Source organism: Triticum dicoccoides, chromosome 5A (assembly GCF_002162155.2).
Source record: "Triticum dicoccoides isolate Atlit2015 ecotype Zavitan chromosome 5A, WEW_v2.0, whole genome shotgun sequence".
Lineage (NCBI taxonomy): Eukaryota > Viridiplantae > Streptophyta > Magnoliopsida > Poales > Poaceae > Triticum > Triticum dicoccoides.
Window position 1 is genome coordinate 526,395,319 of NC_041388.1, and position 25,343 is coordinate 526,420,661.

The following is a 25,343-nucleotide window of genomic DNA, read 5'->3' on the forward strand; positions in this document are numbered from 1 at the left end:
AGGGGTCAATCTCCATCAACATCTTCACTAGCACCATCTCATCTCAAACCCTAGTTCATCTCTTGTATCCAATCTTTGTCTCAAAACCTTAGATTGGTACCTATGGGTTGCTAGTAGTGTTGATTACTCCTTGTAGTTGATGCTAGTTGGTTTATTTGGTGGAAGATCATATGTTCAGATCCTTTATGCATATTAATACCTGTCGGTGTCAAAACCGGCGGATCTCGGGTAGGGGGTCCCGAACTGTGCGTCTAAGGCGGGTGGTAACAGGAGGCAGGGGACATGATGTTTTACCAAGGTTCGGGCCCTCTTGATGGAGGTAAAACCCTACGTCCTGCTTGATTGTTCTTGATAATATGAGTAGTACAAGAGTAGATCTACCACGAGATCAGAGAGGCTAAACCCTAGAAGCTAGCCTATGGTATGATTGTATGTTGTCCTACGGACTAAAACCCTCCGATTTATATAGACACCGGAGGGGGCTAGGGTTACACAGGGTCGGTTACAAGGAAGGAGATCTATATATCCGTATTGTCGAGCTTGCCTTCCACGCCAAGGAGAGTCCCATCCGGACACGGGACGAAGTCTTCAATCTTGTATCTTCATAGTCCAACAGTCTGGCCAAAGGATATAATCCGGCTATCCGGATACCCCCTAATCTAGGACTCCCTCGGTAGCCCCTAAACCAGGCTTCAATGACGATAAGTCTGGCGCGCAGATTGTCTTCGGCATTGCAAGGCGGGTTCCTCCTCCGAATACTTCATAGAAGATCTTGAACACGAGGATCGTGTCCGGCTCTGCAAAATAAGTTCCACATACCACCATAGAGGGAATAATATTTACACAAATCTAATCTGCTGACGTACCCCGTAGTGTGACTTCACACCACAGCCAGGTCTTTATTCGAATCGTTTTTCATAACCTATCTCAGCATGTTTCGTGAGGCGGTTTCCTTGGCACGTCTTGTCGAAGCAGAGATCGTGTCCCCTTATTATGGGATTCCCATCAATATGGACGTGGGTAACCCAAGGGCGCCATCAATTACGGCGCTTGGGGGATAAGCGAGTTTTACCAGGCTAGTGGGGGCGCATAGTTTCGTCCGCCCTTATAAAGGGATAAGGCTTCACCTTTTTCTACCCACGCCTTCTTCCTCCTTGCTCATCCATTCTCGCGCACTCGAGCTCCAGCGCCCAAGTCCACATCCTTCTCCTCAACTCTCTCCAAACATGTCTGGAGCGGGAGGCAAGTGGATGGTCTCCTCCGTCACGGAGGGACACATCAAAAAACTATATGGGGCCGGATACTTAGCCGTGGATATCGCGCACCGGCTGCCAGCCGCGGGGCAGATCGTCCCTACCCCGGAACCTCACGAAAGGGTGGTTTTCCTCCACCACTTTGTCCGCGGACTGGGGTTTCCCCTCCATCCATTCGTCCGCGACCTTATGTTCTATTATGGGCTGGACTTTCATGATCTGGCCCCGAATTTCATTCTCAACATCTCGGCGTTCATCGTCGTGTGCGAGGCCTTTCTCCGCATTCGGCCCCACTTCGGCCTGTGGCTGAAGACCTTCAATATCAAGCCGAAGGTAGTAGGCGACCAACAAGCGGAATGCGGTGGAGCCATGGTGGGCAAAATGCCCAACATTATGTGGCTCGAGGGCTCCTTCGTGGAGACCATAAAGGGGTGGCAATCGGGTGGTTCTACATCACCGAGCCGCGCGACACCAACTGGGTTGCGGCCCCCGAGTTTCGATCCGGAATCCCCACGCGGCTCACTTCCTGGAAGGAGAAGGGCCTGTCCTGGGGTTCATTGGTGGAGCTAGATGGACTCCAGAAGTGTATCCAGAACATGATAAGGAAGAAACTTAAGCTTGTCAACATAGTCCAGGTCATGCTCTTTCGCCGGATCCTCCCGTGTCAACAACGAGCTTTCAACTTATGGGAGTTCGACCCGACCCAGCACCAGACTCTACGCGAGCTCTTCGACACGACGCATAAGGACGTCTAGAAGGTGCTGTTCAAGGGCGCTGAGGTCCCTCCTTCTCTTACCGAGGACCGCGGGCTAAGCGCGAAGCGCCCTGCGAATCCGGTAATTTCTGTACATCTGGTAGGGTATTTATTTCCCATAGCTTAACCATGTGCGGGGTCTGAGCTCCCATGCCTTTGACAAGACTGGGTGGAGACATCGGAGCAGATTAACTGGCCGGCCCCTCTGCCCGAAGACCCTGCGGACGCTCTCCTGACGGAGATGCGGACTCCGGCTCCTTATGAGGTGCCGGAGAACACCAAGAAGAAGGCCAAGGGAACTCGAAAGAGTTCCCGGCGCCCATGTGGTATCGGACTCATCGTCCGATAGCTCCGACAAGCACTCCTCCCATGAAAACGAGGAGGAGGAAGATGAAGACTCTCCCCCTCCAGCCGGGGGAGACAAGAAAAGGAAGGCCGCCCCAACCGGGGAGGTCGAAGGGTCAAAGAAGGGAAGGACTCTCCTTCCGGACTGTTCCACCATCGCTGCTGACGGTGAAGACGAGTGGTTACTCAGGACCAAGCCCCTAGCGAAGTCGTAAGTATTCAGATACCAGAGTAACTCATAGTATACTTTTATTGCACTGCTTCTCCTAACCGTCGAATATGATCATGCAGTCCGCCCCGAGCCCGTATCGACGTATCCTCGTCGGACTGTTCCTTGGGCTCGTCGGATATGGATAGTGATACACTTCCAACCGCCTCCTCTCCTCGCCCTACGGACGATGTCGAGGTACTGTCTCAAGGGGCACCGAGCCGGGGGGAGACAGTCCTGGAGGCGCCTCAAGGCGACCTTCCGGACTCTAGGCACGAAGGGAGCAAGACTCCCAAGGGCTCCAAGTTCGGCCGTCAGCCGAATGCCGCGCCGGAACCTCCAGTGGTTCTGGACTCTGGCAGGCGGCCCCCTTCCAAGAGGGGCAAGCCGCCCGTGCCGGTGACCTCTGTCCATCCAGAGGCACCGGACAACCTGCTGGGAGTGCTTCGCGGCGCTTCCATCGACGAAGAGCACTGCACTATTATGAGTGCGGTGATCAAGAAAGTTCAGTCCGCCAAGAGCAGACTGACTGAAGCCTGTGCCAGCCTTCTAACAGGCTTTGAGGTAAGTATTTAAAATATAGGAAAATATTACCACATAGACAGTAGCCCTTGATGCTCTGTTTGGTGTTCAGAAAGAAAAACCGAATAGAGGATCAAATAATATCTGTAGGAGTCTAATATAAGTATGTCTGTATGCGTATGTAGGCTTCGCTGCTGACCTCTGCCGCACTTACGACGGAGGTCGCTACACTGAGGCAGAACCTCGAGCGGTCCGAGAAAGAGCTCGGTCTTGCCGAGAGGCAGCTCGAGGAGAACAAAGGTAAGTAATGCCTTGTCCATATATATATATATATATATATATATATATATATATATATATATATATATATATATATATATATATATAAGATGCGGTTGCAAAATGATAGGATCATCATGGATGTGCCAGGGGCCACGACCGAAGTGGCGACCCTGAAGCAAGCACTGTCCGAGGCCGAAAATAAAGCGGCCAAGGAGCGCACCGAGCGGGAAAAACAAGAGGCACGGGTGGGCGAGGTGCAGCAAGAGCTCCAGGTTCTCGTGAAGAAGCACTAGGCTTTGGAGCTTGACTCGAAGACGCGAGAGTCCGAGCTTGCCGCGGCCCTCGAGAGCACAAAGCATGCCAAGGCTGAAGCCCAAAAGTCCCTCCAGTAAATTGAGGCGATGAGGAAGATAGCGGCGGGTAAGGCCTTCAATATGCAAAGCAAGCATGTGAGAGTAAATTACTTGTTACTTACCCGAGTCCGGAGCGCTCCAGGAGCATTCGCAGATTTGCCCCGCAGCGTGTCGGATGCCGCGAAGTATTACCGGGCCGAGGAGGGAGCCTCGACGGAGAAGTTGTTCTGGTCTCAGTATACTGGGACCGAACACCCGATGCCTGTGAGCGACCAGCTAAAGCAACTGGTCGAGCTGCACAAGGCGGCCGAACAGGCCATGAGGGGCCTTATAGTCCGGATGTGGCCTGGCGACTCCCTTCCCAACAGCTACTTCGGCCTGGTGACGCGGCTTGTGGATGCCTGCCCACGGCTGGAAGTCATAAAGCGGTCCGTTTGTATCGAAGGTGCACGCTGGTCTTTTGCCCGTGCGAAGGTGCACTGGGCCAAGATGGACGCCGAGAAGCTGGTGAAGGAGGGGCCGCCGTAGGGCAAGGAGCATCGCCACCCCGAAATGTATTATGAGGGTGTGCTGAAGGGTGCCCGTCTTGTGGCGGACAAGTGTGCGAAGAATGTAATTTTTGAATGAACTTGCTCGTGTGATCCTGTATTATGAAAACATGTTCATATGCGCTATGCAATGCTTTTTTGAATTTAAAATATTACCTTCTGTGTGGCTGTTTATTAAATCTGAGAGATGGCTAGTCGTCGGCTTCTGCCCCCATGCCACGAGTGCTGGGGTGTTCGGGATGAATCTGAGCACTCTTGTTCCCATTGTTGGGTCCTTCGAGGGAGGTGATCAGCGCAACGAACAAGGCAATCGGACTATAATGCTTTATCACTCTCACTTAGCCATAGAAGTCTACAATTTTAAATTTTGGCGAAGCCCCTAGTATTGAGAAGGCCGAATTCGGGGCGCTATATATGCCTTAAGCCGGACAAAGCCGACTCCTCGCTCTAAGCGGCATAAGTCTTTAGGGACTCGAGACCTCTCGAACAGCGACCAACTCTCGCCTTATCATGATAGTTAGTTTTAGATTTCTCTACTGAGGTGCTTGCCCAGATGAACCGGGGCACAATCGCAGTAGTTCTCCCAGTGCTAACTTAGCCGATATAGCGGAACGTAAGGTACCAAAACATGGGAGCCGGGCAAACCCAACTATTGACCCAAGACATGATTCAGAGCTGATGCATATAATGCTATAAGTTCGGGGTGTCGCACTGTCGAAAGTGTTCGGACTTCTCACGCCGTATTATGGGGTACGCTTAAGCCCCTGGCGTATTGGACGTACCAGAGTGTACGGTGCTGAATGTCATGAATGAACATATATATATAAAGAAAGAATAGAGAATGCGGTAATAGTCTAGTGTTATGCATTGTTTATTCAAAAAGGTGCGTCGAAGAAGAATGATACAAGTAGTGCGATAAGCAAAAAGTAGGACTATTTGACATGTCCCCTCCAAGGGCAACCTAAGGAATGGTACTTAAAGCAAGTATTTCACTCGTTATCAGAGACCACCTTGGAGTTCCGTGGTGCGACGTAGCTTTCTGCCTCCTTGGTTGTTGCATCATGTGTCCGGCAATCGTACTGCCGGACGGGGTTTCCAAAGATTAAAGTCCTGAAAGAGAGAAAAATAACAAAGTGGGAAGCCCCTAATGCGGTTGAGCCACGTCTTGGGGCGTGCCGTAGTCGTGCCCCCCTCCCCACCTGTGCCCATGGTATTTTCAATGCGTAATTGTGTACGCGTGGCACGGATTTCGCCGTTTGGTGGTACTGGGGTGGGAGCCGCATTGCTATGCGAGCTCGGAACGTGCCAGGCGGTCTTGTTGCCGATTACTCTGGGCGCGCTTGAGGGTGTCTGGGTCTTTAATTGCCGAACTGGTGGATTGCCTTAAGAGGCTGCTTTGCGCTTCTGCTGCGAGGGCCGCAGTGTGCTCCTCCATGTGGAGAGAGTGCTCTATGTTTCCATTGACTGTGATGACCCCCCGAGGTCTTGGCATCTTGAGCTTTAGATATGCATAGTGCGGTACCGCGTTGAATCTCGCAAATGCAGTTCGCCCGAGCAGTGCATGATAGCCGCTGCGGAACGGGACTATATCGAAGATTAACTCCTCGCTTCGGAAGTTATCCGGGGATCCGAAGACCACTTCCAGTGTGACTGAGCCTGTGCAATGGGCCTCTACACCTGGTATGACGCCTTTGAAGGTCGTTTTGGTGGGTTTGATCCTTGAAGGGTCGATACCCATTTTGCGCACTATGTCCTGATAAAGCAGGTTCAGGCTGCTGGCGCCGTCCATAAGGACTCGAGTGAGGTGAAATCCGTCGATGATTGGGTCTAGGACCAGTGCGACGAATCCGCCATGACGGATACTAGTGGGATGGTCCCTGTGATCGAAGGTGATCGGACAGGAGGACCATGGGTTGAACTTTGGGGCGACTGGCTCCAACGCATATACATCCCTTAACGCATGCTTCCTCTCCCTCTTGGGGATGTGGGTTGCGTATATCATGTTCACCGTCCGCACTTGTGGCGGGAATCTCTTCTGCCCTCCGGTGTTCGGCTGCCGGGGCTCCTCCTCGTCATCGCTATGTAGCCCCTTATCTTTGTTTTTGGCGTTTAACTTGCCGGCCTACTTGAACACCCAACATTCCCTGTTGGTGTGGTTGGCTGGCTTGTCGGGGGTGCCATGTATTTGGCATGAGCGATCGAGTATACGGTCCAAACTGGACGGGCCCGGAGTGCTACTTTTGAATGCCTTTTTCCGCTGACCAGGTTTAGAGCCTCTGAATCCGGCATTGACTGTCGTATCCTCGGTATTGTCGCTATTGACGCGGCGCTTATGTTTGTTGCGAAGTGACCTGCCATTGCTATCCTTGGTATCTGAAGTACCGTGGTTCTTTGATATGTTATTGCTGCGAGCCAGCCAGCTGTCTTCTCCCGTGCAAAAGTGGGTCATGAGTGTCGTGAGGGCTGCCATAGATTTCGGTTTTTCCTGGCCAAGGTGCCGGGCGAGCTACTCGTCGCGGATGTTGTGCTTAAAATCCGCTAGGGCCTCTGCATCTGGACAGTCGACGATTTGATTGTTCTTTGTCAGGAACCGTGTCCAGAATTGCCTAGCCGATTCCTACGGCTGCTGAATTATGTGGCTCAAGTCATTGGCATCTAGTGGTCGCACATAAGTGCCCTGGAAGTTGTCGAGGAATGCTGTGACGCCCCAAGACCGATGCTCGAGAAGACTTCCATAGGTTTCGGGTTTCTCCTTGTGTTTCATTTTTGCTTGCTCCTTTTATTTTTGCATTGCATCATGTCATCATGCCATCGTCTCATAAATGTTTTGCAACTCAACTAAATAAATTGCATGGATCTTTGATCCATTTAAATCGAGGGAAATGCACATGGTGATTTTCTCTTTATAACATATATCCTCCCAATATTATTAGGGAGCTATAATAAATATTCTAACACACTTGCAAAATAATTCCATGTATTTTATACTTCAAGTTTGGTCCCCAAACTTTACCCATAATTTCTTTCATCGCTTTCCCGTTGTCCTCAAAAATTCTGAACATTTATGGACTCTCCAAAAATGTTTTCCTAATTCAAACTTATTTGAATCACATTCAAATGTGTTCGAATGCAATCCTTCCAAACGGTGCCAAATGTATTTTTCTTGGATCAAGCTCCTTTTTATGAGTCTAAGAAAATTGGCGCCCTGCTCAAATTCTTCTCCTATCTCTCTCTGCTTTTCTTTTTTCTCGGTTTATTTGTTATTCAGGAAATAAAAAAGAAATAAGAAGAGAGAGAGAGCCCAGCCATGCCACTTGGGCCTCCTGCGGCCCATTTGGTCCAAGGCTTCCCACTGCCCACCTGGGCCTCACAAACACCAGCGCCGGCCTAGCCAGCCCACACTGGCTCTAACCCTAACCCTCGCTCCCTCTCCCCTCGTTCGATCTCTCCCTCCAGCGCCGCCAGAGAGAGAGAACGGCAGCGCCTCGCTCAATCCTCTCTCTCCCGATTCATCTCTTCCCTGCCGCCGCCTCCTGCCTGTTTCCTTTCGATCGATCTCTCCCTCTCCCTCGTATCCACCCACAGTCAGAGAGGAGCAAGCACCACCACCTCGTTCCCCATCCCCACTCTCCCTCTCCTCGAGCGTGTTGCCTCCTGCATCCTCTGCGCGTCTGCCTCCACTGCACGTTGCGCCCGAGACCTGCGAACCTCCCGCTCGTCCGCCGTGCGCCGCCGTCGATTCACCATGGCCTCGACCTCTTGTGCCTCCTCCTCCCTCCCGCCGGAGCCCAAGTCCAGCGCCTCCCCATGCCAGCGCGACCTCGTGCGCCGTCGTCGAACCTCGCCGTCCCTCTGAACATCGTCGCCGGCCCCGCTTCACCTCGTTCCTGTCCTGCTCTACACTGCCATTCGTCGCGCCACCGGAACCAGCTCCTCGGAGCAGAGCTGCTCCTTCGCCACCTCGTCATCCTCTGTTGCCGGCGCGCCAAGCCCCGATGACCCGCAGGTCCCTTCTCGCCAGCCTCCTACATCGAGCAGTAGCTCCTCGACCGCTACGTGTCTTATTTTTGGATCACCCCAAGATCAGGGCCCTTGTACCACGACGACCAACGCAAGTTCCACTACCATCCAAGTCCAACTACGACATGAACGGCTACACGAAGACCCTTGAAGACTTCGGATTCGATAAGTCCGATGACGCTCTTGTACAACTATGTTGCCGAGTCCGGGACCGGCAAGACCGACGCCACGGAAACGCCAAGTACCCCTACGCTCGAAGACGCCTAAGACTGTTTCGGGATTCATCAAGTACCGCACCGAACGCCAAGTACCAGGACGTTGAGGACCCGCCAAGTTCATCTACGTGCGTGTACGACTACAGATCCGGGGTGCGTCTAGTACCTCTCCGAACAAACGTGAATGACTGCCGTCGCAAGAACGGGACCGGAGAGTCCGAAGACCCCAAGTACCACGACACCGATGACATGAACCTCTACGAAACGTGTACGACTACTTTCATCTCTGAAGAACCGGGTAACGGAACCGTCAAGTTCGTCTACCGCCTACATGTACAACTACCGTCGCCGAGATCGCGAGAACCTCTACCATTGACCCTAGAGAATGCAAGAACGACTACTTCCACTACGAACGTCCCGCGAACGTCTACTTCCTCTACTTGGCACCGAACGAGAACCGTCCCGTTTGCACACTTCGAAGGTATAACCCCGAGACGACGTCCGTGAATGAATGCTTGCGATGTTTGGGATGGTCGTGTTTGCACCGTGTCTAATTTGTCACTCGTTTCCTTGTCGCCAACTCGTGGGACACCCGGAATCCGCGAGCGCCCCACCATCTTTTGCATGCATCCGCACACTTCTCCTTTGCATCGGTATCTCAATCGAGTTACCAGAACTGGAACGCTGCCATGGCACCGTTTTTCATTATCGTTGCCGTGGCACCCCTTTCCTTTCCACCACGGTGACAAATGCTTCATAATGCTCTTATCAACTTTTAATAAAAATTGCATAAAATTGTTCATGTCATCCGCATCATGATAACAACAATTAAAATGTTTAGATTGTTGTTGCAATAAATTACTAAGGCATATGGGGATTTACCGGATTCGTTATTTGTTATATCCGGCCCCATTTAAATTGTTTAGATGGTGTAGTTTTGTTATGCCTCACCTCTTGCCATGTTAACCAACATTTAATATTGTTGTGTACCTAACCGGGAGTGAACTATATAAGTCATGTGGCGTTTTCGGCAATATGCAACTCGTTGCATATTGAGCTCCACTTAATCTGTAGTATTGTTTGTTGCACATTGCCATGTCATGCCCTCTTTAAACCGGACATGCATCATACTTGGTTGTGCATTATGCCATGTTTATGCGGTGGTTGTTTACTATGTTCTTTGTTTCTTTCCGGTGTTGCATCTTCGGGTTAGTTCCGATAACGTCGCATTTGTGAGGATCCGTTCGACTTCGTCCGTTTGTCTTCTTCATGGACTCGTTCTTCTTCCTTGCGGGATCTCAGGCAAGATGACCATACCCTCGAAATCACTTCTATCTTTGCTTGCTAGTTGCTCGCTCTATTGCTATGCCTATGCCGCGATACCTACCACATGCTTTATCATGCCTCCCATATTGCCATGTCAAACCTCTAACCCACCTTGTCCTTGCAAACCGTTGTTTGGCTATGTTAACACTTTGCTCAGGCCCTCTTATAGCGTTGTTAGTTGCAGGTGAAGATTGGAGTTCGTTCCATGTTGGAACATGGATTTGTTGTGACATCACAATATCTCTTATTTAATTAATGCATCTATATACTTGGTAAAGGGTGCAAGGCTCGGCCTTATGCCTAGTGTTTTGTTCCACTCTTACCGCCCTAGTTTTCGTCATACCGGTGTTATGTTCCTTGATTTTGCGTTCCTTACATGGTTGGGTTATAATGGGAACCCCTTGAAAGTTCGCCTTGAATAAAACTCCTCTAGCAATGCCCAACATTGGTTTTACCATTTTCCACCTAGCCTTTTCCCTTGGGAGTCGCGCATCCCAAGGGTCATCTTTATTTAAACCCCCGGGCCAGTGCTCCTCTGAGTGTTGGTCCAAACTAGAGCCTCGTGCAGCACCACCCCGGGGAAACTCGAGGGCTAGTTTTAGTTGTACGGATAGCTTATCCGGTGTGTCCTGAGAACGAGATATGTGCAGCTCCTATCGGGATTTGTCGGCACATTCAGGTGGCTTTGCTGGACTTGTTTTACCATTGTCGAAATGTCTTGTAACCGGGATTCCGAGTCTGATCGGGTTGTCTCGGGAGAAGGAATATCCTTTGTTGACCATGAGAGCTTGTGATGGGCTAAGTTGGGACACCCCTGTAGGGATTTGAACTTTCGAAAGCCATGCCCGCGGTTATGGGCAGATGGGAATTTGTTAATGTCCAGTTGTAGAAAACCTGAAACTTATCTTAATTAAAATGCATCAACCGCGTGTGTAGCCATGATGGTCTCTTCTTGGAGGAGTCCGGGAAGTGAACACGGTGTTGGAGTTATGCTTGAACGTAGGTAGTTTCAGGATCACTTCTTGATCACTTCTAGTTCACGACTGTGCTTTTCTTTCTCTCCTCGCTCTCATTTGCGTATGTTAGCCACCATATATGCTAGTGCTTGCTGCAGCTCCACCTCATACCTTTTCCCTACCTATAAGCTTAAATAGTCTTGATCGCGAGGGTGTGAGATTGCTGAGTCCCCGTGACTCACAGATTACTTCCAAAACCAGCTTGCAGGTACCGATGATACTGTGCAGGTGACACAACCAAGCTCAAGGAGGAGCTCGATGAAGATCGTGTTCGTTATGTTGTTTCCATTTCCAGTTGATCAGTAGTGGAGCCCAGTTAGGGCGATCCAGGATCTGTAGCATTAGGGGTGGTCTTCTTTATTTTGGTTCCGTAGTCGGACCTTGATTGTAACTGGTTGATGTAATGCTTTATTCATGTATTGTGTGAAGTGGCGATTGTAAGCCAACTCTGTACCTCTTTCTTATTTAGTACATGGGATGTGTAAAGATTATCCCTCTTTCGACATTGCCTTCAATGCGGTTATGCCTCTAAGTCGTGCTCCGACACGTGGGAGATATAGCTGCATCGAGGGTGTTTCAAGTTGGTAATCAGAGTCTTCCCCAACTTAGGAGCCCCCTGATTGATCGAATCACTGGCGTTGTTGAGTCTAGAAAAATGTTTTGAGTCTTTTAGGATTATATATATCGGAGAGTAGGATTCTTTTTACTCCTTAGTCCCTTCGTCGCTCTGGTGAGGCATCCTGACGTAAAGTTTTGACTCTTCTCTTCTCAAATTTCACTAATTTTTTTTAGGATCACGCGAGTATCTTGGAATCGTTCCGATGGTTTTGTGACGAGAACATTGTTCTTGGTGCCTCCTGACATTTAGGGGTTGTGGCAGTGTCCCGGGGAGTTGAGCTCCAAGGTGTTGTCGTCACAATTTTATCGTTGCAGTTCTGGAATACCTGAGTTTCACCGGCATCGAAAATCTCTTTTATGCAGTTGTTGGTGAGATAACCTTGACGCCACCCAGTACTGGGGCGGGAGTTCGGGAGTATTGCCATAACTCGTATAATGGATGCTTTTCGAAGGTTGAGGTAAACGATTTCCAAAGGTTTCTTGGTTATGTGTTGAAGGATGGATATAGCTGGATGTAGGATTTGTTAGTTTTGGGTGAGATATTATGCTTCCCCTGTATCCCCAACACCTGATTGCATAACCAGAAAATTTCAGGAGTTTATAAGTGGGAATTCAAGTAGCTCTTAGGATATCTTTATGACTGATGTATGATATGAAATTGGGGTTCGACGTCTAGTGGTCCGCCTATTCACGGTCGGTTTTACAGTGGTCTCGTTGTGTCTTAAAGAGTCCTTGGCTATGCTGACTCGGGGACGCTTCGTATGTCGTGTGCACTGCCTTGTACATGATGGTGTTGTACGATCGAGCCCGTGTAGGCCCCACCACGAAAACTTCAGACGAAATCTCTATCATATGTCTGTTCCGGCTTATTCTGCAAGCCAATCCTTTGTTTTGTTTTGAGTTGTGGTATTCGAGTTGCTTCGAAGTCAAGTGTTGATTCCATACCTTTTCCAAGTGGTGTTCTCATATTTCTATGTGGATACCAATCCTTCATGATAATCGAGATTGTCATGTCAATCCTTTTCAACCGGCGTGTCTCTCTTCAAGTGGATCCGATCATTTCTACATCAGCAAGATCAATTATCAGCTTCTTTGCAACAGTGTTCGTTTCATCCATTCAAAATTGTCTTTGTTTTCCCGCCCTCCCTCCCTTTTGTTTCTTCAAGGACTTAGATCTCTTAATCTACTATCCACTTTATTGATGGAAGTCTCTCCATTCTTTTTCCTTCATGTTCTTATCTAGTGATTCTCATGAAGATTCTAATGGAGCTTCTAGTTCATCATTCATCATTCTTTTCTTCTCCGGTGGATTCAATTCAAGCTTTTGGTGTTGATCATATCCTTTTTTCCTCGTTTCAAATATTTTCTCATGCCGGTGTGCCTCTTAATCATCCACTTCTCGCTATTCAACTATTCTGGAGTGCTCAAGATATATCAAAGATTCGCGGTTCCACTCTGTGTTCGTTCAAGATCTTTCGAGGATGTTACCTCATTCAAGCCATTTAATTCAAACCGGTGCTATCTCCTTTTCAAGTAATCGTTCAACGGTGTTCTCTTTTGAGTGGGCCCTAACCCACAGGTCTTTTTCCAGGATCTTACCTGACTCTTCTAATTTTTCCCAGAGCTATCCTCAAATTCTTTCAAAGTTTGACGTAAGAATGAATCACCATCAGTCAGATGCCTCCTCCAAGATCATTTTCAAATTCTTTTCATCATTGGTTCAACCTTTCAATTCGTCATCCCGGAGTATCTCAAGAATTCATGGTGGTGTTTCCCATCGTCATTCTCTGCTTTTGAAGACCGAAGAAGAGGTTTTCCTTGAATCTTGTTTCATTCTATCAAAGATTCATGATTCTAGCGTGTTTCCATCCTCTCATAATTGTTTTTGACCGTGAGAATTCTTTTCACCCATCCGGAGCAATTCAGGAGTCTTTTCAATTTGTTTTTCTCCGGAGTCCATCATCTTGGGATTCTGCATTTCAGCTTTCAGCTCTCGTTCTTCAAACCTACCGGTGCTTCATTCAAATATTCTCTATTAAGTTCGTGATCTATTCGTCCTCATGTATCAAATCCCCTCATGTATCTTCGTTCAATTGCTAATTCTTACCGGTGATTCACCCCTTTACTTCGTTCGTTTTTCAATTCTTATGGTGGCTATTCAAGATTCTTCTTCCTTCGTTTTCATATCAATTCTTTTGTTGTTTCCAAATCCTACCGGTGGTTCGTTGAAGATTTTCTAAAGTCTGCGCTATATCGCTTTTAATCCTTTCTACGAGAATAAGTAGTATGCCAAATCCATTGTTTTTCATCAATCTAAATTGTTGAAGGATACGCATAACGTAATCCTTATTCTTGTGTCATCCAAGTGATTAATTCCTTCCTTCGGAGTTTGTTCATGATGAATAAATTCTCGATTTTCTTTTGTTCATCTTTTCTTTCTTGAAGTTCCAAGCTCTAATTATCACGGAGATCCATCTAAATCATTACAAGGTGTCACCTTGTGTTTTCAACTTCTCTTTCTTTTTGTTATCCTTTTGTTACCGGAGTTCTTCATGGATGTTCTACATGATGGTTCATAAAGGATTTAATTCCTTCTCCAAGTGTTCATCAAGATTCTTTTCAGAGGAGCTCAAGCATTCTTCATCTTGCTATCCGGAGTGCAATTCTTTCTTCCGTATCAATGGAGGTGGTATTATGTCATTCTTGACAATTTCCCTTCGTGTTTCAGGATTCACAAGTTTTCATGAGTGACATATCTGAAATCCATCATTTTCTCTTCGCTCAAGACATCTTTTCAATCCATCAATCTCTTCATTGGAGTTATATTGGGTTATATATTACCTAAAGCTTTTCCCTAAGGATCGTGCTATTTATGATGCTCATAAATGATCCAAGTTCTTCATTTATCATCCCGGCGAAATAAGCTTCTCGTCTCCTTGTTGACATCAATCCAATCTATTGTTTCCGTTAGTGGCAGAATTTCACCTCATAGTTTTGAGATGTTCTCCATAAGCCCACTACAAGCTTATTCTTTTCGTTGTTAGTTTTCCAACAACTCTGTCATAACCTTCTTGGAAGGGTGCTTTCTAAGATCAGTTGTTGAAGAAGTTGGCCTTTTCTTCTCCATTCTTTTATTCCAATGATATATCTTTTATTCTTCCTTCCGGAGGCATTGTGATGTTGCTCTTTTCAATCATCATCTCGAATTGTGAGGATCGTTGTTCTTTCATGCTTATCCTTTTTGACCGGAGCATCATGCCCTCTATTCAAGTCCTCTCATCTTATCAAGTTTTCCATCACTTCTCAACCAGAGTGCTGTTAGAAATCGTTCTTACCCCTTGTGCCATTCTTTCAATAGATCCGGAGGCAGTGTGTTGTTGATTTCATCAAGTATCTTCTCATCTTATCAAGTTCTTATTCAATTCCTTTTCTTTGCAGTCGGAGTGTTGTCCAAATTATATCATTCTTAATCCTTCTCTATCTTGTTTTAACCGGAGTGGTTTCAATATATATCTTGCCCTTCAACCTCAAGGTTTTTCGCAATGTTCTTTGTTCCTCTTTTCTAACTGAGTGTTTTTGACTTTGTTCACCTCCGTTGTATTCTTTCTCGAAATTTTTTTCAACCTCACAAGGTTCTTTGGTTTCACTCATTTGTTAAAGAAGCGACTTTATTTTACCTATTCTCTTCCTCTTCCGTTTCCCTTCGGTGCCATCCTAGATTTCGGGACGAGATCCTCTTGTAGTAGTGGAGTGTTGTGACGCCCCAAGACCGATGCTCGAGAAGACTTCCATAGGTTCCAGGTTTCTCCGTGTGTTTCATTTTTGCTTGCTCCTTTTATTTTTGCATTGCATCATGTCATCATGCCATCATCTCATAAATGTTTTGCAACTCAACTAAATAAATTGTATGGATCTTTGATCCATTTAAATCGAGGGAAATGCACATGGTGATTTTCTCTTTATAACATATATCCTCCCAATATTATTAGGGAGCTATAATAAATATTCTAACACACTTGCAAAATAATTCCATGTATTTTATACTTCAAGTTTGGTCCCCAAACTTTGCCCATAATTTCTTTCATTGCTTTCCCGTTCTCCTCAAAAATTCTGAACATTTATGGACTCTCCAAAAATGTTTTCCTAATTCAAACTTATTTGAATCACATTCAAATGTGTTCGAATGCAATCCTTCCAAACGGTGCCACATGTATTTTTCTTGGATCAAGCTCCTTTTTACGAGTCTAAGAAAATTGGCACCCTGCTCAAATTCTTCTCCTATCTCTCTCTGCTTTTCTTTTTTATTGGTTTATTTGTTATTCGGGAAATAAAGAAGAAATAAGAAGAGAGAGAGAGCCCAGCCATGCCACTTGGGCCTCCTGCGGCCCATTTGGTCCAAGGCTTCCCACTGCCCACCTGGGCCTCACAAACACCAGCGCTGGCCCAGCCAGCCCGCACCGGCTCTAACCCTAACCCTCGCTCCCTCTCCCCTTGTTTGATCTCTCCCTCCAGCGCCGCCAGAGAGAGAGAACGGCAGCGCCTCGCTCAATCCTCTCTCTCCCGATTCATCTCTTCCTTGCCGCCGCCTCCTGCCAGTTTCCTTTCGATCGATCTCTCCCTCTCCCTCGTATCCACCCACAGTCAGAGAGGAGCAAGCACCACCACCTCGTTCCCCATCCCCACTCTCCCTCTCCTCGAGCGCGTTGCCTCCTGCATCCTCCGCGCCTCTGCCTCCTCTGCACGCCGCGCCCGAGACCTGCGAACCTCCCGCTCGTCCGCCGTGCGCTGCCGTCGAGTCGCCATGGCCTCGACTTCTTGTGCCTCTTCCTCCCTCCCGCCGGAGCCCAAGTTCAGCGCCTCCCCATGCCAGTGCGACCCCATGCACCATCGTCGAACCTTGCCGTCCCTCTGAACATCGTCGCCGGCCCCGCTTCACCTCGTTCCTGTCCTGTCGGCGAGCCCCTGCTCCTGATCTACCCTGCCGTTCGTCGCGCCACCGGAACCAGCTCCTCGGAGGAGAGTTGTTCCTTCGCCACCTCGTCGTCCTCTGTCGCCGGCGCGCCAAGCCCCGATGACCTGCAGGTCCCTTCTCGCCAGCCCCCTACATCGAGCATCAGTTCCTCGACCGCTGCGCACGACCCTGCGTTTGACTCCGGGAGCGCTTTCGGGTCTTCCCCCAACGTCGTGTCTTATTTTTGGATCACACCAAGATCGGGGCCCTAGTACCACGACGACCGACGCAAGTTCCACTACCATCGGTGTGCATTTTGCCAAGTCCGACTGCGACATGAATGGCTACACGAAGACCCTCGAAGACTTCGGATTCGACAAGTCCGATGACGCTCTTGTACAACTACGTTGCCGAGTCCGGGACCGGCAAGACCGACGCCGCGGAAACACCAAGTACCCCGACGCGCGAAGACGCCTAAGACCGTTTCGGGATTCATCAAGTACCGCACCGAACGCCAAGTACCAGGACGTCGAGGACCCGCCAAGTTCATCTACGTGCATGTACGACTACAGATCCGGGGTGCGTCTAGTACCTCTCCGAACAAACGTGAATGACAGCCGTCGCAAGAACGGGACCGGAGAGTCCGAAGACCCCAAGTACCACAACACTGATGACATGAACATCTACGGAATGTGTACGACTACTTCTGTCTCCGAAGAACCGGGTAACAGAAGCGTCAAGTTCGTGTACCGCCTACATGTACAACTACTGTCGCCGAGATCGCGAGAATCTCTACCATCGACCCTAGAGCATGCGAGAACAACTACTTTCACTACGAACGTCCCGAGAATGTCTACTTCCTCTACTTGGCACCGAACGAGAACCGTCCCATTTGCACACTTTGAAGGTATAACCCCGAGACGACGTCCGTGAACGAATGCTTGCGATGTTTGGGATGATCGTGTTTGCACCGTGTCCAATTTGTCACTCGTTTCCTTGTCGCCAACTCGTGGGACACCCGGAATCCGCGAGCGCCCCACCATCCTTTGCATGCATCCGCACACTTCTCCTTTGCATCGGTATCTCAATCAAGTTACCCGAACCGGAACGCTGCCATGGCACCGTTTTTCGTTATCGTTGACATGGCACCCCTTTTCTTTCCACCACGGTGACAAATGCTTCATAATACTCTTGTCAACTTTTAATAAAAATTGTGTAAACTTGTTCATGTCATCCGCATCATGATAACAACAATTAAAATGTTTATATTGTTGTTGCAATAAATTACTAAGGCATATGGGGATTTACCGGATTCGTTATTTGTAATATCTGGCCCATTTAAATTGTCTAGATGGTGTAGTTTTGTTATGCCTCACCTCTTGCCATGTTAACCAACATTTAATATTATTGAGTACCTAACCGGGAGTGAACTATATAAGTCATGTGGTGTTTTCGGCAATATGCAACTTGTTGCATATTGAGCTCCACTTAATCTGTAGTATTTTTTGTTGCACTTTGCCATGCCATGCTCTCTTTAAACCGGACATGCATCATACTTGGTTGTGCATCATGCCATGTTTATGCGGTGGTTGTTTACTATGTTGTTTGTTTCTTTCCGGTGTTGCTTCTTTGGGTTAGTTCCGATAACGTCGCATTTGTGAGGATCCGTTCGACTTCGTCCGTTTGTCTTCTTCATGGACTCGTTCTTCTTCCTTGCGGGATCTCAGGCAAGATGACCATACCCTCGAAATCGATTCTATCTTTGCTTGTTAGTTGCTCGCTCTATTGCTATGCCTATGCCGCGATACCTACCACATGCTTTATCATGACTGTCATATTGCCATGTCAAACCTCTAACCCACCTTGTCCTTGCAAACCGTTGTTTGGCTATGTTACCGCTTTGCTCAGCCCCTCTTATAGTGTTGTTAGTTGCAGGTGAAGATTGGAGTTCGTTCCATGTTGGAACACGGATTTGTTGGGATATCACAATATCTCTTATTTAATTAATGCATCTATATACTTGATAAAGGGTGGAAGGCTCGGCCTTTTGCCTGGTGTTTTGATCCACTCTTGCCGCCCTAGTTTCCGTCACACCGGTGTTATGTTCCTTGATTTTGCGTTCCTTACATGGTTGGGTTATAATGGGAACCCCTTGACAGTTCGCCTTGAATAAAACTCCTCCAGCAATGCCCAACATTGGTTTTACCATTTGCCACCTAGCCTTTTCCCTTGGGAGTCGCGCATCCCTAGGGTCATCTTTATTTAAACCCCCGGGCCAGTGCTCCTCTGAGTGTTGGTCCAAACTAGAGCCCCTTGCAGCGCCACCTCGGGGAAACTCGAGGGTTGGTTTTAGTTGTACGGATTGCTTATCCGGTTTGCCCTGAGAACGAGATATATGCAGCTCCTATTGGGATTTGTCGACACATTCGGGTGGCTTTGCTGGACTTGTTTTACCATTGTCGAAATGTCTTGTAACCGGGATTCTGAGTCTGATCGAGTTGTCTTGGGAGAAGGAATATCCTTCGTTGACCGTGAGAGCTTGTGATGGGCTAAGTTGGGACACCCCTGCAGGGATTTGAACTTTTGAAAGCCGTGCCCGCGGTTATGGGCAGATGGGAATTTGTTAATGTCCAGTTTCAGAAAACCTGAAACTTATCTTAATTAAAATGCGTGAAACGCGTGTGTAGACGTGATGGTCTCTTCTCGGCGGAGTCCGGGAAGTGAACACGGTGTTGGAGTTATGCTTGAACGTAGGTAGTTTCAGGATCACTTCTTGATCACTTCTAGTTCACGATTATGCTTTGCTTTCTCTCCTCGCTCTCATTTGCGTATGTTAGCCACCATATATGCTAGTGCTTGCTGCAGCTCCACCTCATACCTTTTCCCTACCTATAAGCTTAAATAGTCTTGATCGCGAGGGTGTGATATTGCTGAGTCCCCGTGAATCACAGATTACTTCCAAAACCAGCTGGTAGGTACCGATGATCCCGTGCAGGTGACGCAACCAAGCTCAAGGAGGAGCTGGATGAAGATCGTGTTCGTTATGTTGTTTCCGTTTCCAGTTGATCAGTAGTGGAGCCCAGTTGGGGTGATCAGGGATCTGTAGCATTAGGGGTGGTCTTCTTTATTTTGGTTCCGTAGTCGAACCTTGATTGTAACTGGTTGATGTAATGCTTTATTCATGTATTGTGTGAAGTGGCGATTGTAAGCCAACTCTGTACCTATTTCTTATTCAGTACATGGGATGTGTAAAGATTACCCCTCTTGCGACATTGCCTTCAATGCGGTTATGCCTCTAAGTCGTGCTCCGACACGTGGGAGATATAGCCGCATCGAGGGTGTTTCAAATGCGGCTTCCAGATCTTCCCAACAGCCAATGGATTCTGCTGGCAGGCTGTCGAGCCAATGCCGAGCTGGTCCTTTGAGCTTGAGTGGGAGGTATTTTATGGCGTGTAGATCGTCACCGCGGGCCATGTGGATATGCAGGAGGAAGTCCTTGATCCATACCGCAGGATCTGTTGTGCCGTCGTATGATTCGATATTTTACGGGTTTGAAACTCTCTGGGGTTTGGTGATCCATTACTTCATCTGTGAAGCATATGGGCTGTGCGGAGACTCTGTAGTGGGCTATGTCGCGACGCAGCTCAAATGAGTCTTGTCCGTTTTGTTCGGTCCGGCCGGATTTACTTTTACTGTATCCGGCGTGACGGTCATCGTCTCCCGTAGTGGCGCCCCCTCGTGATCCGTAGATCGATCTTGCGTGTCTTGCTTTGTCCTCCAATACGTCTCACAGGTCTAGCGTGTTTCCCCGTGCCTTGTCATTTTTATTTGCGTAGCATCGGGGTGCGGGCTGATTTTTTGGCTGAAATGCCTCTTTGTCGCAGCCACGAGGTGGCCGATCTGCCGCGTCATATGCTGGAGATGTAGGTTTTAATGCTTCCTCCTCCAGTCGGGGTAGCAACCTGCGCTTTGGGTAACTCTTGGAGGGGCGTTCGAGTTCATATTCCTCGGCCGCAAGGACTTCAGTCCATCTGTCAGCTAGCAAATCTTGATCAGCTTGAAGATGCTGCTACTTTTTCTTAAGGCTATTTGCTGTGGCTATAAGCCGGCACTTGAAGCGCTCTTGCTCGGCGGGATCCTCCGGCATGACAAATTCATCGTCGTCGAGGCTAGCTTCGTCTTCGGAGGGAGGCATGTAACTATCATCCTCCGCCTCACCATCTGCCGCTCTCTTGGGAGGGCTGGCTTCTCCATCCTCCTGCTCTAAACTTGCTGGAGGGGATTGTTGTCGTCTTCGGCACTGTCCGCAGTCCTATTATCTCCTGTGCCAGTGTCACCGCTTTTGCTTTGGCGAGACTTAAAGCGGCGCCGCTGACGTCGGCGCTTGGGTTGCTTCTTGGAGGGGTCATCCTCCGCTATCTTGTGGCCATTGCCTTCTTTGGGTGTGTCCATCATGTATATATCATATGATGAGGTGGCTGTCCAGTGCCATGTGGGCAGTGGTTCCTCTTTGTCTCACGCATCGTCGTCCATACCGTCGATGTCTTCGGAGTCGAAGTCGAGCATGTCCGTCAAATTGTCGACAGTGGCTACTAAGTGGGTGGTGGGTGGGCGGCGAACTTCTTCGTCATCCGCATCCCAATCCTGCCGAACATATTCAGCTAGGACTCTCCTGACAGGGAGAGAGACCTTAATGAGTTTAGTATGTTGCCAAAGGGCGAGTGCTGAAATATATCCGCGGAGGTGAACTCCATGATCGGCGCCCAGTCGGATTCGATAGACACGGGCGTAGGCGGTTCGGAGTCCGTGGCCGGGGAAGAATCCGGTAGTTCGGCGTCACGGCTCCCGTGAAGGGTAAGGTCGATACTCGGCTCGATCGCCACTGAGAATACGGCCTCTGTGGCGGGGTCTATCCACCCGTCCATGGATGGTGCAATTGTTTCCGAATTGAGGGTCGGAGCGGTCGCCGGTGCGGTCTCCTGAACACTGTCCGATGGTAGAGCTAAATCATGCTCATCGTGACCGTGTGGTGCACTCGGCAGGGGCTCAAATCCGTCGAAGATCAAGTCTCCGCGGATGTCGGCCGTGTAGTTTAAGCTTCCAAACCTGACCTGGTGGCCAGGGGCGTAACTCTCGATCTGCTCCAGATGGCCAAGCGAGTTGGCCCGCAGTGCGAAGCTGCCAAATACAAAGATCTGCCCGGGGAGAAAAGTCTCACCCTGGACTGCATCGCTATCGATGATCGAAGGAGGCATCAAGCTTAACGGTGATGACACATAGGAACTCTCAATGAAAGCACCAATGTCGGTGTCAAAACCGGCGGATCTCGGGTAGGGGGTCCTGAACTGTGTGTCTAAGGCGGATGGTAACAGGAGGCAGGGGACACGATGTTTTACCCAGGTTCGGGCCCTCTTGATGGAGGTAAAACCCTACGTCCTGCTTGATTGTTCCTGATAATATGAGTAGTACAAGAGTAGATCTACCACGAGATCAGAGAGGCTAAACCCTAGAAGCTAGCCTATGGTATGATTGTATGTTGTCCTACGGACTAAAACACTCTGGTTTATATAGACACCGGAGGGGGCTAGGGTTACACAGAGTCGGTTACAAGGAAGGAGATCTATATATCCGTATTGCCGAGCTTGCCTTCCACGCCAAGGAGAGTCCCATCCAGACACGGGACGAAGTCTTCAATCTTGTATCTTCATAGTCCAACAGTCCGGACAAAGGATATAATCCGGCTGTCCGGATACCCCCTAATCCAGGACTCCCTCAATACCCCTCTGATTATGAACATGAATATGATTTGTGAGTAGTTACATTTGTTTCTGAGGACATGGGAGAAGTCTTGCTATAAGTAGTCATGTGAATTTGGTATTCGTTTGATATTTTGATGAGATGTATGTTGTCTCTCCTCTAGTGGTGTCATGTGAACGTCGACTACATGACACTTCACCATTATTTGGGCCTAGGGGAAGGTATTAGAAGTTATAAGTAGATGATGGGTTGCTAGAGTGACAGAAGCTTAAACCCTAGTTTATGCGTTGCTTCGTAAGGGGCTGGTTTGGATCCATATGTTTCATGCTATGGTTAGGTTTACCTTAATACTTCTTTTGTAGTTGCGGATGCTTGCAAGAGGGGTTAATCATAAGTGGGATGCTTGTCCAAGGAAGGGCAGTACCGAAGCATCGGTCCACCCACATATCAAATTATCAAAGTAACGAACGCGAATAATATGAGTGTGATGAAAACTAGCTTGACAATAATTCCCATGTGTCCTCGGGAGCGTTTTTTCAGGATTGTCCTTTGCTACAAAAAGGATTGGGCCACCTTAATGCACCTTGTTTACTTTTATTACTTGTTACCCGTTACAACTTTCATTATCACAAAACTATCTGTTACCGATAATTTCAGTGCTTGCAAAGAATACCTTACTGGAAACTGCTTATCATTTCCTTCTGCTCCTCGTTGGGTTCGACACTCTTACTTATCGAAAGGACTACGATAGATCCCCTATACTTGTGGGTCATCAATGCCCTCCATAAGCTTCGGAGTGACATTTCCATAGGATTTGTCCCTGGTCATGCTCAGGTACACAACATCTAATAATACCATCTAATCCTTCTTTATAAAGTTGTGGGTCATCCCAAAAGTAATGTCTTAAATCATAGAAGAATTTTTTCTTTTGTTGGTATGTAAAGCTAGGTGGTAAATATTTAGCAAAAATGTAATTAGCATAGTCAGCATACTAAGGAGTACTATGAGAAACATTTATTCCAGCTAACTGCTCATTAGGAAAACTATCATCAATAGGTAGTGGGTCATCAAGCACATTTTCAAGCCTAGATAAATTATCAGCTACTGGGTTCTCAACTCCTTTTCTATCAATGATATGTAATCAAATTCTTGTAACAAGAGAACCCATCGAATAAGTCTAGGTTTAGCATCTTTCTTTTCCATAATATATTTAATAGCAGCATGGTATGTGTGAACAGTTACTTTGGAATAAACAATATAAGGTCTAAATTTATCACAAGCAAACACCACCGCTAAGAATTCTTTTTCAGTAGTAGTATAATTTCTTTGAGCACTATCTAGAGTTTTACTAGCATAATGAATAATATTCAGTTTCATACCAACTCTTTGTCCTAGAACAACACCAACAACATAATCACTAGCATCACACATAATTTCAAAAGGCAAGTTCCAATCAGGTGGTTGAACAATAGGTGCAGAAATTAAGGCTTTCTTGAGTGTTTCAAAGGCTTCTAAACAATCATCATCAAAAACAAAGGGAATATCCTTTTGCAAGAGACTAGTGAGAGGCCTAGAAATTTTAGAAAAGTCTTTGATAAACCTCCTATAAAAACCAGCATGACCTAAGAAACTACGAATACCTTTTATATCTTAAGGACATGGCATTTTCTCAATTGCATCAACCTTTGCTTTGTCCACTTCAATACCTCTTTCAAAAATGTTATGACCCAAGACAATGCCTTCATTAACCATAAAGTGGCACTTTTCCCAATTCAAGACAAGATTTGTTTGTTCACATCTCTGCAAAACTAGATCAAGATTTCTTAAACAATCATCAAAAGACTTCCCATAAACAAAAAAGTCATCCATGAAAACCTCAACAATCTTTTCACAAAGGTCAGAGAATATAGCAGTCATACATCTTTGAAAGGTAGCAGGTGCATTACATAAACCAAAAGGCATACGTCTATAAGCATAGGTTCCAAAGGGACAAGTAAAAGTGGTCTTTTCTTGATAGGGTTGAGAAACAGGTATTTTTGAAAAGCCAGAATATCCATCAAGGAAGCAAAAGTGTGTGTGCTTAGATAATCTTTCAATCATCTGATTAATAAAAGGCAAAGGGTAATGATCTTTTCTAGTTGCTTTGTTTAATTTTCTAAAATAATTACCATTCTATAACCTGTAAAAATTCTTTGTGGCATAAGTTCATTCTTATCATTAGGAACAACAATTATACCTCCTTTCTTAGGAACACAATGAACATGACTTACCCATCTACTATCAGCTATGGGATAGATTATACCTTCTTCCAAAAGTTTTAATATTTCCGTTCTTACCACTTCTTTCATCTTCGGATTTAACCAATGTTGGTGATCAACAACGGGTTTAGCATCAGGTTCCATATTAATTTTGTGCTGACATAGAGTGGGACTAATGCCCTTTAAATCATCAAGAGTATATCCAATAGCAGCTCGGTGCTTCGTTAGAAATTTCAATAATCTTTCTTCTTCATGTTCTGAAAGGTTAGCACTAATACTAACAACATATATCTTCTTTTCATCAGGATAAGCATATTTCGAAGTGTCTGGAAATTGTTTTAATTCAAACACAGGATCACCTTTAGATGGAGGAGGAACTCCTATTTCTACTAAAATTGGAAAACATACTCATGAGATTCATTACCAAAACTAACACCGACAGTTTGTTTCTCACAGTCTATTCTAGCATTAACGGTGTTCAAGAATGGTCTACCAAATATAATGGGACAAAAGTCATCTTGTGGGGAACCAAGAACAAGAAAATCAGTAGGTTATTTTATTTTCCCACACTAGACTTCAACATCTCTAACAATCTCAATTGGTGATATAGTGTCTCTATTAGTAAGTTTAATAGTAACATCTATGTCTTCTATTTCCGCGGGTGCTATGTCATTCATAATTTCTTGATATAATGTGTAAGGAATAGCACTCACACTAGCACCTATGTCACATAAACCATGATAACAGTGATCTCCTATTTTAACTGAGACAACGGGCATGCCAACAACAGGTTTATGTTTATCCTTTTTATCAGATTTGGCAATTCTAGCAGCTTCTTCACTGAAATAAATAACATGACCATCCATATCTTCTTCCAAGAGATCTTTAACCATAGCAATACTAGGTTCTACTTTAAT